Raw genomic sequence first — 16,677 nt, 5'->3', positions numbered from 1 at the left:
GAGGTGGAAGGAAGCCTCCAATTCCACAGACTGGTTGACATAGAGCTGAGACTGTCTTCGGCAAAAAGCAGGATTGGTACAGAGCTTAACCTTTGCCCTGGCCTCTGTAAAAATTAAGCAAGCTTTTGCCGTGGAGAATGCCTGCATCTCACTCATCCGCTTTGCGAAGGTGACAGCAAGCAAACAGTCGCGTGAGCGATAAATATTTCAGCTCAGCTAGATGCATTGGCTCAAATGGAGGCTTCAAGCGCATTGAGCACCATGTTTAACCTCCAGCGAGGAACAATGTCCTTCATAGGCAGCCGAAGCCATCAAACCCCTTTCAGAAATTGCCCCACCAGGAAGCTGAGCTCCTGGGGAGACCGAGTCAATTTTGACATGGCAAGCTGAATGGCTGCCAGATAGACCTTTAATGCAGAGGGGGATTTCCCTTCATCAAACCGATCCTGCAAAAACTGCAGTATTACTGCTGTGAGACAAGTCGTGGGGTCGAACCCACAAGGCAGACACCACGTCTGAAAGACAATCCACTTGTACCTGTACTGGGAGCATGTGGACGCTGCTCTTGTATTTTGTAAGGTGACAGCTAAAATGCAGCCGTTCAGGGGCCAGACCAGAGCTACAGGCTCAATGGGTCGTTATGCCATAAGGTCCCTGTGCCTGACTAAGCAGGTCACAGCGCTTGGGCAGTCTCCACGGCTGACCGCTCAGGAGCTGCATCAGGGTTTAAAAGCAGTGTTCTGGGCCAATAAGGGGCTACTAGGAGCACCTTGGCCCGGTCCTGCCTGATTTTCTCCAGGCGAGCGGTGGGAAGGCATATAACAGTTGGCCACTGGTGTGCCAAGGCATCTACCACCAGCAGGTCCTCGCCTCCTATTATGGAAAACTATGGACCTGTCTGAGGTCGAGGATCAGTCTCAGGCCACCATCTCACTTGGGCACTAGGAAGTATCTAGAGTAGAACCCTTCCTCCAACTGGAGGGGGTCTATCATGCAGATAGCCCATTTTTGCAGCAGAGCCACCACCGTGGTGTCCTGAGGGTCCGTGACTGAAGTTACAGTCATGCCCCAAAAGGCAGGGGGACTGTGCTTGAACTGTAATGAGTAGCTGGTCTGAACATTAGTAAGCACACAGATGCTGCTGGGGCCTAGGGTGCCAGTTTTCTGCTGGTTTGTGCATTGGGGGTGGTTGCTTGGGAAGCAAGAGCACCAGTTCCTTTGTGGATTCCCATGCGCGGTGAGAGCGCTGCAGCATCTCGTCCACCGTGGGACCAAAGGTATGCTCTGGTGTAATAGGGGCATCCAACAGCGGTGCTTTATCCCCTTCAGGCATGCGTGCCTGGGAAAGCCAAAGCTGCCTGCATGCAGCTACCAGTGCAGTCAGGTTTCTACCTACAGCCTACCTATTCAGTCTAGACAGACAGAGCAGATTATTCTTAACCATACACGCCTCATCCAATTCTTCTGGTGATGGCCTGTGGCTGTCAGAGACGGACCTCAGGAAATAGGACTGGTAGGCTATTAAAATTACCCAGCAATGCAGCGATCGCACTGGCTGAATAGGCACGCTTGAGGATCACCTCCGAGGCACTGTTTGTTGGAGCAGATAGCGTCCTTGGACAGGAGCGCTAAATTAGGCAATTGAAGACTCTACAGGCGGAAATTGGGCCAGGCCCAGCTTCTACACATCGTGCACCCTATGTAGGGTGTCCAAAGACCGGGAAACAGCAGGAGCTGTAACTGGGTGACAACCAGGACAACTGGATCTCAAAAAGAAAGTCTGAGTGCACTGGGGGGGACATGGGAGAGGTGATAGGCTCGTCATCAAAGATGGACTGCCCTGTCTCACCTGCTGTAGGCCAGGGCACTTGCAAGACTGCAGTGGCCCTCTTGATCAGTGGTAGAAGCTCTGTCAACAGGGAGAGCTTAACCACAGGGGCTGTGCTGTCTGATTCCACTTCCTCAGACGGGAAAGCCAGCTCCTGTTCGCCCCCCTCCTCAGAGGTGGTGATGGACAGCATGTCATCCTGCTGCCAATCTGCGCTTATTATTATTATTATTATTATTATTATTATTATTATTATTATTATTATTATTATTTATTTCTTGGCAGACGCCCTTATCCAGGGTGACTTACAGTCGTAAACAAAAATACATTTCAAGAATCACAGTACAAGTATTAATACAATTAAGAGCAAGATAAAATACAATGACTTTGGTTCTAGCAAGTACAAGTATATGACAAAATATGATTCAATAACGGAGCAGATAACAGTGTCAGTGATATTTACATCAGGATATAATTAAATACAAAATACTACAGATTAAATGACACTTGACAGATTACAGTACTCTAAAGTACAGGATTAAATGCAGTAAAATAGGGAGTAGATAAGAGCAAGTAAAGCGCATTTAAGGAAGAGTGATAAGTGTCCAGAGGGAAAATAGGAGTTCTACAGGTGCTGTCTGAAGAGGTGAGTCTTGAGGAGGCGCCAGAAGTTGGTCAGGGACTGGGCAGTCCTGACATCTGTAGGAAGGTCATTCCACCACTGCAGGGCGAGGGTGGAGAAGGAGCGGGCGCTGGAGGCAGGAGGTCAGATTTAGAGAGGTTGAGTTTGAGGTGATGCAAGTGCTTATAGCCCCCTGGGACCCCAAGGGGACAGGCGGGGCAGGCGGCGCCGAACGTTCATGCAATGGGACGTAACAAACAAAAGGCTGTAGTACACAATATACGCGTAATTCATTATTTTAAAACTATTAAAGCGTAAAGAAATTATTGCATAAATTATGTAAAACACAATAATTCACAAAAATTATAGTCATAAGCAACAAGTACTTATCTGATAGGCTTCTCCTGTCAGATCAGTTCTTGAAAGGAAAAATGGAACTGAGGTCTGTGAGCGCTGTCATTTTATGCCCTCAGGAGCGGGCCATGACTGCATCACAGGCTCAGCTGAGCAGCTTTGCTGTAGAATATTCAGGTTTTGGGTCTTTAGGAGGTAAACACCTATTCGGTAATGGTTGCATTTCGTACTTGAAAGGGAACCTCCTGTTATTAAATCTCCATTAAATAATTTTGGTTTCTACTGATTACCTCATTTGTCTGTTGTTCTGCCGGTAAATAAATAACAATAATAACATATTTCAATATTTTTGGTAACCACGTGAAACTGAAAATAAAAATACTATAAAATGGAGCGAGATTGAGATCATGTGAAAATATATTATCCCATAGTTCTGCTAAAATCCTCACTAAATAACATTATGTTAACAGGATTTTTTTAATTTTTTTTTTTATAAAACAATAGTGTACTATTGTAGTTTTTTAATTTGGAAAATTCTAGCAAAGGTTAGGGAAAACACAAACAGCATGTTGCCCTTGCAGATCTCATTATGTAAAATGCTTCCTGTGTTTCATTGCAGTGACCGCTGTGCAATTTCCTCACAGATAACTTGTGTTTCTATGATGCTCAACTGGAGAAGTAGCTCCAAAGGAGTCCTGATTATTATTCTACACAATTATTGCTTGATTAAATGTGAATTGACAACAAGGACACTGCATTATTGTTTTTATTACGCTTTTTTCCCCCCAGAAACAGATGTATGTGTTGCATTGTGTTGTTCTGCAAATATAATTCAGCGTAATAAATCTAATAACAGTAGTCATTCTTCTCAAGTCCTTGAATGTAATATTATATAATTGATAAAGAAAACATTTTTAAGTAGATTAGTTTAAAATGGCAGCTGATCTTGTAGTTACTTTACAGTACTCATTTTCTGTTATATACTTAAAGTTATGGAAAAACATTGTGAATTTAAGTTAACCTGATCATAGAATGCTCTGCAAAAAATCAATTAAATAATCTAAGGTGTTTATTTGATCAACCTTATACCCTACAACCCTGGTGGATTCCTTGGTCTTGTAAAATGCTGTGGTTTATCCTGGCAGGGCATCGGTTGATCATATCTAATTGTTTTACTCTTTAGATAAATTGTGTTGTGGGAAAATAGCTTCCCTCGAGTTAAACTAATTTAATACATAGCTTTAAATTTTTTTTTGTAATTATGCAGTTTTTTGGTGTTAGTCAATAGTATAGCTATACATTTTTTAATAATCCTATTATATTATGGGGAACCCTTATTTAGAAGTTTCCATTAAAAGTAAATCCTTTAATAATTACCATACTGTACCCATTTACATAACTGCAAGACAATGCACACCTTGTTGTGACTTACTGCCTAAATACCACAACATATTATATATATAGTTGTACTGTGTACTATATGGGATTAATTCATATATTTATTTGCAATATATGCCAGCAGGAGTTACATAAATATATAAGTCCAATGTGTAGTCCAAATGCATAGGTTTAGAGGATAGATTTTCTGTGTGCACATTTGTCAATATTCTTTTTTAATGGGTTGAAATAAATAGAAGAAAAGGATGTAAAAGTGAAAAAGCATGCACAACTAAATTATTAAACAACCACAAACATCATGAAAGGATTTTATTTAGTGAAGGAAAGAAGAGACCTAGTTAAAAGAAAATTATAATGAAAGGCTTAGCAGAAGATGATTAATAATGGGAATCACTACTGGAGGATATGGCTGAAGGATCAGTTGTCCCACTGTAGGAAAAACTTAAAATAAAAACGTATATATTTTATTCAAAATGTCAGTAAAGTATGCTACGGAAATGAAAGAAGTTAAAAGGGACCGTGTTTTCCCACAGGAAGCTGTTAGTAGATCTTTGATCAGAAATGCTAGGTAGTGCGCTCCTCAAAGGTTTGCTTTGGGTATATTTTACATTTTACATTTAGGTTCTATACTGTCTAACAGTATATAACCTAAATACCTTCTTCATTAATACTAGTAAAATAAGTAACTTTGTACTTTTGTCTCTATCAAGTGTTTTCGACACGACAGGGTGTTGGTTGCGCTAGAATAACCGCATGCCCAGGGGCGTTGTGGAAGTGCAGTTATTCTAGCACAACCAACACCCTGGAGTGTCTTATTGTGCTTATAAAATGGGTTACTAGTTTTTAGAAATAAAGACATATTTTTATTTAAAAATGAATATAGGTTTATTTTTTCCTAAATATATTACTACGCTAGGAAAAATAGTTCAAATAAATGTAATAGTTCCAATGAATTTAATAGATAAATAAATTATTTTTAATAATAAATGAAATAAATTCAAATAAATGAAATACATTATCAGAATATTTTAATTCTTAAAACTGTGAGTATTTCAGTCTTAGGTGCAGTTTTCCAGTCCATATTATTTTTTGTTTGTGCTGACCAATCATTAAAAACTGACACAGCCCAAGCGGTTACTTTTTTAGTATTCTGCTCTTCTTTATTGGCTTCAATTGTATTAATTTCAACAGTACTGAGAGAGAGGTGTCTTGTAGTACTCACGGTTTCATTTTGTTCCTGACCTTTTTTTAAAATGATTACTGTCGGTTCCGTTACTGTTGCGGTCTAAATCCTCCAGGAATGTGTGGACATTGGAGTCACCAAACAAGTTACAATTTACATGGAGGAAGTCTGGCATTGAATTATTGTTTTTAAATGTTCTTAAAAGCTTGGCACAATAATATCTGTTTGTAAAAAGTCTTGGTTGCTGGGACTTGTTTTCACCTGTTGGTTGTACTGTAATAATTAAATGGCTTGGAATGCCTATCAGCCAATCAGGACACAGATATCTCCCAACCCATGTTATAATTAAGCGATGGTGCCTATCGATGAGGGCTCTACCGTGTGATAATTGACAGCGACGGGAGTTATGCGTCCCGAGCCGAAGGCGAGGGCACTAACGAAAGTCAAGGTCAATTATCACACTGTACAGCCCTCATTGAGAGGGCACTATCGCTATTAGAAAACGATTTTTACTGTTGTTTTCTTAAAAAACACCTTAAAACCTAGATTTACCTTGAACTTGTACTGATTTGTTGAGTACCTTTCCACTAAGTAAAGACGTTCTAAGAAAATAGTACAGAACATTTCTTGAATAAAAAAAACAAGGATGGCATACATATAAAAAGAAAAACAATTAATTTTTATTTAGTAAATCAGTTTTTATTTTTTATTAACTTTAGGGTTTTAAACTCCTATTTATAATTTGGACAATGCCTGAATGAACAGAGCAATCACTGAACAGTTTGTGGACGATGGAGTCTGAACTACCAATACAATCTCTCATTAAATACCACTCTAAAATGTCTACCATCAGCCAAAGCATATATACACAGTCACCTCCAAAATTATTGGCACCCTTGATAAAGGCTGTATAAAATAAACAACACAGGTAATGAGCTATATTTTATGCTCAAATATATGGGAAAACCATATTCTTTTATTCTAATACAATTGCTCAGAGAAAAAGTTTTATTAACAAGTAATAAAACATTTTCTCAAAAAGATAGGTGTCACAATTATTGGCACCCCTAAAGATTCTTATAAATAAAATCAAAATTTAAAATAAAAAATTAAATCTGCATTAACATTCTACTTCTTTAAGTTCATCTCAGTCTTAAGGAACTGTATTGTTTCACTGGGGTATATAAATGACATAACACACATTTAAAATCCATTTGTCATCCATCACCATGGGGAAAGGCAAAGAACTCACAAATGAAAAGAGACAAATGGTTGTTGACCTTCATAAATCTGGCAATGGGTACAAAACAATAGCTAAAAAATTAAATATACCACTTACCACTATTAGGGCAATAATTAAGAAGTTCAAAACCACTGGAACAGTGGTAAACTTACCTGGTAGAGGATGCAAGTGTATCTTGCCCCCACGCAGAGTGAGGCAGATGGTTCGGGAGGCAAAGGGAAATCCTGTTGGGGCCACAGTTGGTTGCATCTTGAGTCACCAAGTCTCCAAATCTACAATTAGACGCCACCTCCATGCCAACAGGCTATTTGGAAGGGTTGCCAGAAAAAAGCCTTTATTGAGAGCAACCAACAAACGTAAGCGCCTGGAGTTTGCTAAACGGCATTGGCACTTTGATTGGAACCAGGTGCTATGGTCAGATGAGACCAAAATAGAGCTCTTTGGCCACGCACACCAGCGGTGGGTTTGACATCAAAAGAAAGATGCGTGTGCAGAAAAGAACCTCATACCTACTGTAGAATATGGTGGTGGATCTTTGATGTTATGGGGTTGTTTTGCTTCCACTGGTCCAGGGGCCCTTGTTAAGGTCAACGGCATCATGAACTCTACCCAGTACCAGGACATTTTAGCCAAAAACCTGGTTGCCTCTGCCAGGAGGCTGAAACTTGGCCGCAAGTGGATCTTCCAGCAAGACAATGACCCTAAGCACACATCAAAATCCACAAAGAAATGTTTAATTGACCACAAAATCAACATTTTGCAATGGCCATCTCAGTCTCCGGACTTGAACCCCATTGAAAACCTGTGGTTTCAATTGAAGAGGGCAGTCCATAAGCGCAGACCGAAGGATATCAAGGGTCTGGAAAGATTCTGTATGGAGGAATGGTCTAAGATCCCTCCCAGTGTGTTCTCCAATCTCATTAAACATTATAGAAAAAGACTCAGTGCCGTTATCCTTGCAAGGGGAGGGTGCACAAAGTACTGAAAACAAGGGTGCCAATAACTGTGACACCCCACGTGTTGGAAAATTGCAATATAGCTCAGTACTGGTAATATTTATTTTATACAGTCTTTTTTGCTCATCTTTATCAAGGGTGCCAATAATTTTGGAGGTGACTGTATATATATATATATATATATATATATATATATTGTAAAAGATTGCAACTCACACGGTTCGTTGCCCCTTTAAAAATAGACCCAATACACAGAAATTGATTTTTTTAAGTGCGGTTGCACAATTTTTAATAACACAAACAAAACAAACACAAAATAAACACCTAGCTCTTTACGAGCACTAACTAAACAAACAGGAACCTAAACTATAACTCAGGACAGCTAAGCTGTTTACCTGGAACACAAAACAAAATCTTCACCACGAAACAAACCACACAGGTTTACACTACCTTTCTTCACCCGACTGCTCGGAAGCAGAGCACCTATCCTGCTTCCTTCTCTCTCAGCAGCCATGGGCAGACCATCTGCCTCTCTTAAATACCCTGCACCTGGTACTAATTTGACAATGGCTACCAGGTGCAGGGGATAATTAATACTACAACAATTAACAAAATCAATTATTATTATTATTATTATTATTTATTTCTTAGCAGACGCCCTTATCCAGGGCGACTTACAATCGTAAGCAAAAACATTTCAAGCGTTACAATACAAGTAATACAATAAGAGCAAGAAATACAATAAAACAAGTAAAGTACAAGTTTGACAAACCACAATTCAATAATACAGCAGGTAATAGTGATAGTTACATCAGGATATGATTAAGTAGTGATAGTTACATCAGGATGTGATTAAATACAAAGTACTACAGGTTAAAAACTTGGCAGATTACAGTATTCTGAAGTACAGGATTAAATGCAGTAAAATAGGGGCTGATAAGAGCAAAATAAAGCACATTTACATGAAGGGTGATAGTGTCCCAGGATACAAACAGAGGAGTTCTACAGGTGCTCTTTGAAGAGGTGAGTCTTAAGGAGGCGCCGGAATGTGGTCAGGGACTGGGCAGTCCTGACATCTGTAGGAAGGTCATTCCACCACTGCGGAGCAAGGGTGGAGAAGGAGCGGGCTTTGGAGGCAGGGGAGCGTAGCGGAGGTAGAGCTAGTCTTCTAGTGCAGGCGGAGCGGAGAGGTCGAGTGGGGGTGTAGGGAGAGATGAGGGTCTGGAGGTAGCTGGGTGCAGACTGGTCAAGGCATCTGTAGGCTAGTACAAGAGTCTTGAACTGGATGCGAGCGGTGATCGGGAGCCAGTGGAGCGAGCGGAGTAGTGGAGTAGCGTGGGCGAAGCGAGGCAGAGAGAACACTAGGCGGGCAGCAGAGTTCTGGATGAGCTGGAGCGGACGGGTGGCGGACGCAGGGAGGCCAGCCAGGAGGGAGTTGCAGTAGTCTAGGCGGGAGAGTACCAGGGCCTGGACCAGGAGCTGGGTAGCATAGTTGGTGAGGAAGGGTCGGATTCTTCGGATGTTGCTCAGGAAGAATCGGCAAGTGCGTGCCAGAGTGGAGATGTGCTGGGAATAAGAGAGGCAGGGGTCCAGGGTGACTCCAAGGTTCTTAGCTGAGGAAGAGGGAGAGAGTGTGGTAGATTCCAGAGGAACAGAGATGGAGAGATCAGAGGAGGGGGAGGAGGAGGGAAAGAAAAGGAGGTCAGATTTAGAGAGGTTGAGTTTGAGGTGATGCGAGTGCATCCAGGAGGAAATAGCAGACAGACAGGTAGAGATACGGGAGGAGATGGTGGAGTCAGAGGTGGGGAAGGAGAGGAAAATCTGAGCATCATCAGCATAGAAATGGTATGAGAAACCATAGGATGCGATGAGGGGGCCCAGGGAGCGGGTGTAGAGAGAGAACAGGAGAGGACCCAAGACTGACCCTTGGGGGACTCCAGTTAAGAGAGGGTGAGGTGTGGAGGTTGCTCCACGCCAGGTTACCTGGTAAGTGCGGTTGGAGAGGTAGGAGGAGAACCAGGCCAGAGCAGTGCCAGAGATCCCCAGGTCAGCAAGAGATGATAGTAGAATAGAGTGATCAACAGTGTCAAAGGCAGCAGAGAGGTCGAGGAGAATTAGGACAGAGGAGAGAGAGGCAGCTCGGGCACATTTAAGTGAGTTGGTGACAGACAGGAGGGCGGTTTCAGTAGAGTGAGCAGAGCGGAAGCCAGATTGGAGAGGGTCAAGCAGAGAGTGGTTGGACAGGAAAGCAGAGAGCTGGCGGTGTACAGTCCGCTCGAGGGTTTTGGAGAGGAAGGGTAGGAGGGAGACAGGACGGTAGCTCTGGAGGGAGGTGGGGTCGAGGGTAGGTTTTTTGAGGAGGGGAGTGATCAATTAAACAATAAAGCAATACAATCAAACAAAACAAACCCACACATTTTACTGCGGGGATGACTCCAATCCCATCCCCACTGTGTTACAATATATATATATATATATATATATATATATATATATATATATATATATATATATATACAGTGCCTTGCAAAAGTATTTAGACCCCTGACCAATTCTCTCATATTACTGAATTACAAATGGTACATTGAAATTTCGTTCTGTTTGATATTTTATTTTAAAACACTGAAAATCAAAATCAATTATTGTAAGGTGACATTGGTTTTATGTTGGGAAATATTTTTAAGAAAAATAAAAAACTGAAATATCTTGCTTGCATAAGTATTCAACCCCTGTGCTGTGGAAGCTCCCAGTTTAGACTGATGAAAGAAATTGCCCTAACCAGGACACAATTACCTTACCGTTGGCCTCCACCTGTGAACCATTAAAGTTGCTGTCACATTTTCTGGATAAAAACCCCACTGTTGAAGTATCATTGGTCAGGCTGTGAATCTGAAGGAAAATGAAGACCAAAGAGCAATCTACAGAAGTTAGAGATAAAGTAATACACATGCATAGATTAGGGAAAGGGTACAAAATAATATCCAAGTGTTTGGATATCCCAGTGAGCAGTTGGCTCAATAATCAGGAAGTGGAAGCTGCATCACACCACCCAGGCACTGCCAAGAAAAGGCTGTCCCTCAAAACTCAGCACTCAAACAAGAAGGAGACTTGTGAGGGAAGCCACAGAGAGGCCAACAATCACTTTGAAGGAGCTACAGAGTTCAGTGGCTGGGAGTGGAGTAATGGTGCACCAGTCAACCATATCAAGAGCTCTGCATAACACTGGCCTGTATGGGAGGGTGGCAAGAAAGAAGCCATTACTCAAAAAGTACCATCTGAAAGCACGTCTGGAGTTTGCCAGAAAGCATGAGAGTGACCCAGCTGCGATGTGGAAAAAGGTTTTGTGGTCAGATGAGACCAAGATAGAGCTTTTTGGCCAAAACTCAAAGGGCTATGTGTGGCACAAACCTAACACTGCCCATGCCTCAAGACACACCATCCCTACAGTATGGTGGTGGCAGCATCATGCTGTGGGGATGCTTCTCATCAGCAGGGACTGGGCATCTTGTTAAAATTGAAGGAAGAATGGATGGAGCAAAATAAAGGGAAATACTGCAAGAGAACCTGCTTCAGTCCGCTAAAAAACTGAAGCTTGGGAGGAATTTCACCGTTCAGCAGGTCAATGATCCCAAGCACAAGGCCAAAGCAACATTGGAGTGGCTCAAGAACAAAAAGGTGAATGTCCTACAGTGGCCCAGTCAAAGTCCTGATTTCAATCCCATTGAGAATCTGTGGCACTATTTGAAAATTGCGGTCCACAAGCGTCGTCCAACCAACCTGAACAACCTGGAGCAAATCTGCCAAGAAGAATGGACCAAAATCACTCCGACACTGTGTGCAAAGCTGGTACATACTTACCCCAAAAGATATTTCTGAACTGTCTGCGTCTCGCTTTGTTGCTGTTGAAAGATGCCATGTCTGTGACTCCAGTCGAGCTGACAGTCTGTGATTGGCTCTCGGCAGTTGCAGGTAACTTACAGGATTGGTTGCTTTTGTCAATCCAAAGTATTGATTGGCTTGTTTTGGTGAATACACAGGACTGCGAGGTAAGCGATGCTGCACATTTTATAAATAAATAAAAAGTTTAAGCAAAACAAAACACTTTGCAAAAACAAACGGCACATTGGCTAAGACAGACAAACAAAACACACACAGAACAAGCACTAAAAACAAGTATCGCGCTGGTATTAAGCCAGCACGAGTAGCAATTGTTATTATTCTTTTTAGTTTCTCTGTACTCACGTTCTGCCTGAACAACCAACCAGACAGGATCCCAGCGAGAGACAGCAACCGGTAAGTATTATTTCTGGGGTTGGGGTATGTAGCATTTAAGCAGGCTGTAACATTAGGGTTTAAAATCACGTTATTTGCTAGAGGATTAGGGACCGCTGAAAAAGCACAGATCATCTTTCTCACAAACATGCAAATGGCCAGAGAGGAACACTGGCATAGATAAAAGTAAGTTTGTTAGTAAAGAATACATGGTTTCCCCTTGGCTCAATGAGAGCCGTCCTCTCAGAGGGGGGGCCCTCTCAGAGGTGAGACAAGGCTGGAAAGCATGTATGCGGGCCCCAAGGGGAACAAATGACAGAAAACGGAGATTTGAGAAAAATGCAGGGTTGCTCCCTGGTTCAGAGAGATACCGTATTTGCGGAGGTGAGACCAAACCAATCGTTCTCCAAGGCTGGCTCTCGGAGAACATTCCTCTCGGAGGTCGAAGCCAGCTCAGCTGGGCCTAATGTTGGGAAGTGACGTTGCTTGCTCCCAGAGGGAGTCCGTTGCAGAGGTGGCGCTGCATTTGGAGGAGAGGAGGAAGTGGAAAACGCAAAAAACAGACAGAGAATGAGTATTCGACCCAGGGCTTAAATAGGGAGGTTAATTGATAAGATTAGCTTGATAGATTGGCCTGATTAACTACAGAGACGCCCCTGCAACTGCTCCCTGAATAACACCTAAAGGTTACAATTAAACTTATTCAACACATTCCAATGTTACTGCTGTAATCAAAAATACTCCTATTAGAACTGACATAACCATGTCTAAATTTTAAATACATCAGGTATGCCAGTGAAACCTATACCCTTGCAACCCTCTGGCCTTAGTGGAATTAAGTAATAACTTTGCTCTATATGGTATTTCTTAGTCTTTGATAAAATGTGGTATTTCTTACACCCAGTAGGGTCAGAGAGATTCAGGGGGACACGTTAATGGTAACACTGTTGTACCTGATACATTTCGATTTTGACATGATTCTGAGAACTCCATGATGTGATGACAGAAGCAGAAGAGAAATTATATGAAATTAATCTTAACAAAAATAATACATTAGATGAAATCTGATACTCATTAAATTCAGACTGTGTCATAACGAATTAGGAAGTTCTATTTTAAGTAATTTTATAATAAAACCGATAAAAAATACAGCTTAATTATTTAAAATGTAAAGACAGTAAAAAAAAAAAAAAATGAAGAAAATATGAAGCTACTTTCACATTTCTTCCCACTTTTAATCAGCCAGTTCCAAAGAATGAATCCATGGAACAATACATTATCTTGTTTAAATTTTATGTTTTAAAATCTGTTTTCCTACAATGGGTGTCTCATTTCTGAATTCCCTAAGACAAGCAACTTTGAATATCTCCAAGCTTTTCACTCTGCTCACCAAATTGTTTTGACTCTTAAAAAGTCCACTGGAAAACTATCCAGTACAGACCTCAGGAACTTGTGTCAAACACATCAGAGCCTCATTATTCTACTTTGTGTATGGCAGACGGAACAACCTAGTAAATCCCAAGGGCTATCTGCAGCTCTTATGTCAATAAGTGGCAAACTGTCAAGCTGGCAGGCTAAGTAAACACTCTATAGGCCTGGTAATGGGCCTAAGATCCTCATCACTAGAAACTGGAAGCAATGCGCACACAACAAGAAGAGACCAAGAAAAAAGGCAATACCTTCCCCCAGCAGAAGAACAAAACCTACAATGAATTCAAAAAATAAAAATAAGGAAACATATAATACACCTAATATCTGTATGCTTAGTTAAACACACACATTTTTCATACTTTTGTACTATTCTTTTCTATACTAATATAAACCAAAGATAAAATTATAGAAGCTGAGTGCATTTAAAACAAAACTGTAGAAACAAAATTAATGTTGGAATGAACTGATAACCAAAAAAATACCAACACAATCATTGTTTTGTAGTACTGTAATTACAAATTAAGCTCAAGGATTCTTTTCAGAGGCAGCCCCAGTGGTTAAAAAATGACATTTGTTTGTAAGACTGGAATTTGATTAAGCATAAACAGAAATAAAGAATTATACAAAACACACATTTTAGGTAAGAAAATTCTATATTCTGAAAATGTAGATGGTAATATTATAATATTGATTGAAGTTGCATGAGTATGTTGAATGTGTTTACTATATTGTACATGTTGGTATGCTAAAATCATAATTCATGCCTGACGCCAGGCTGTACCATTAGACAGACTCAATCAGTAAATCAAACTTTCTCTTAATCTGTTTTTGAATTTGCCCTTTCAAATTCTGTGTATGCTCAACTACCAGTATGTTTAGACTATGGTATTCAAATTAATTAAATATTTATTTTTACTAAAATATAAACAGCAACAACAGCAATACAGTAGATATTTCAGATTGAAAAATAACCAGATCAGGTTTGTTCAGAAAAGAGTTCAGCCAAAAATATCATCATACAGCAGGTAGGTTTACCAACTTGACTTCCAAAATGTTGAGACACTTAAGGAAGACATTAAGACAGCTGAGTAGGATCTTTCCTAAAATAGCACCAACCCTTGAGGCACTTTGGAAATCTAGTCTTCCACACTCTGTCAAGTCAAGGAAGGCAAAGCACAAAATCTTGGCAATCACTGAAAACTTTGTGCCTTGAGCATCCAGACACTTAGAACATAATCTGAGTTAATGCCAGTATTTCCACATGCACAGTGTTGCCAGCCTTTCTTATCTTTAGGGGAATTAACATCCGTTTCCTATCCTTAATTAGAATCCCTTCCTCTGTCTCATTATCATTGTTTAGTTTACATTTTCATTGCTCTAAGTTTGTATAAATTTGAATCTCTGTGAATGTTTCACACTACTATACAAAGCAGTCTTCTCATCTATGTTGGTGCAAAGATGTTGAAATCCTCTGATGCAATTTAGAGGAAATATTAACATAGTTTAGTAAAGCAGGACGGCATAGGATGTGTTAAGCAGCGTACTGACTGGAAAGGGGCTCTATCTTTCCTTATACAGAATTAATTGGCTAAATTGATACATTTTTATAGATGTAATGTTAGGGTAGTTACTCATTAAGGAGTACCTAGCTTGGCGAATTAATCAAACTTCAAAAGCCATGCATGAGAGAACAAAGGAAAGACATTCTGGAGATGGATAGCAAAGTACTGACTGACTTATGTGTTTTGAACAAGGATGAAAGCATGGCAGTCTTGCCATTATTTGGTATTGTTTTATTTTACCCCTTGGCAGATCACAGTAGAGAAATTAAGAAAACGCACTGAAAAATTGGGTTCCCTTTTTGTTACTTATTTTAAAAACACTCAGACTCTGTTTTGTTTTAAGACTGTCTAGGACAGATGCCTTACCACCAATAAAACCTGTTCCTCATTTATTGAACCTGTACATTGTTATTTTTACTTTGTCATCGAAAGAGACTTAAAAACCTGTAAAACTCCAATATTGTCCTGATAGTACAATAACTTTTCAGCCCATCTGTTGTATCTAATATTTTGAAACCCTTCACATTGGAAGCTAATAAGAACATTCTATTATGGCACCACAATTACAGTAACAGAGTAGATTACACTCACACAGTCTCAGGTGTCTTGGGGAAAACATATACCCTGAACCTGCGATTTTTTTGTAAAATAATTGAAATCTAAAAAAATGAAACCCATATCCCAACTGAGGAGCTGTCAGGGTGTCATTATGTAGCAGAATGTTGCTAATGGTAAAAAAAATTGTAACAGCATGCAAGCATCAACCCTGTATACTTTAACATACCAGCTCAGTGGCTGACAGGTATAATAAAGTAGGTATAATGTGCAATGAACAGCAAAAGTTGTTAATCTGACAGTCTCAAAATCAAATCTGTGACAAAAAAAGAGAATTACCTTGTTGCTTTGTCTTTTAAAATGGTACCTTCACGCTAATTATTCCTATAACCAGTTCAAAAGTTTTGTTTTGTTTTTTTTTAATTATTAATATTTGAAGGATAATGAGGGGAACATGTCATAACATGCCTGAAGAGTAAGTAGCAGTGTTCTAAAAAAATATAGCATTACACGTCCGCTCTGGTGCACAAATAGTGTAAAGATTATTGCCCAAATTGTCAAACTGGTAACACAGCAATAACGATCCATGATGTGGTACGGAACAGAAAAGCCAGAGCACTTTTTTTTTAATTTATTTTTTTTATCGCTTTTCCTGCAGTGATTTAAAGGACAGATCTCAAACCCCAGTGCACTATATTGGACTTTTTAAAAATAAATTTCAAACAGACTTTAAAGTTTTTATGTGTAAAAAGTTGTCAGGATGTTAACAATGAAAAGAAAAATTACAGGTTTAAACAGTGCTTCGCATTTATTTAGCGTTAGCCAGATGCTATAATTAAGACTGCACTACAGTAGGCCTACTGTTTTTGCATTCCATGAGAATACATGTAGTAGTGAAATGATATTAAGGAGCAAATGGGAGCTATGATCATAACAACTTACAGTTTTCTTCTGCCCCAAACTCTGACATACAAAACACCCTCAAGTCAAATGCAACAGGTAACACAATTTCCTCCCCCCACCCAAAAAACATGTGAAGTTTGAACAATTGTCAAATTACTGTCTTCTGATACATGGTGCTTTCTGTGACTAACATGAACCAGTAAAGAAGATAAAGAATGAGATATTTTAATAGTTTCTAAATGTTAGCAAAGGCTACACTTGGACATACAACACATTTGTATTAATACAAAATATGTATCAGAAGCATTTCCAAGCATGATTTTTTTTTCATACTCAGTTTAAGTAGAATTATGCCTTTGGCATGTCGGAT

This window comes from Acipenser ruthenus, chromosome 3 (assembly GCF_902713425.1).
Source record: "Acipenser ruthenus chromosome 3, fAciRut3.2 maternal haplotype, whole genome shotgun sequence".
NCBI classification, from domain to species: domain Eukaryota; kingdom Metazoa; phylum Chordata; class Actinopteri; order Acipenseriformes; family Acipenseridae; genus Acipenser; species Acipenser ruthenus.
Note: the sequence above shows the minus strand (reverse complement) of the source record.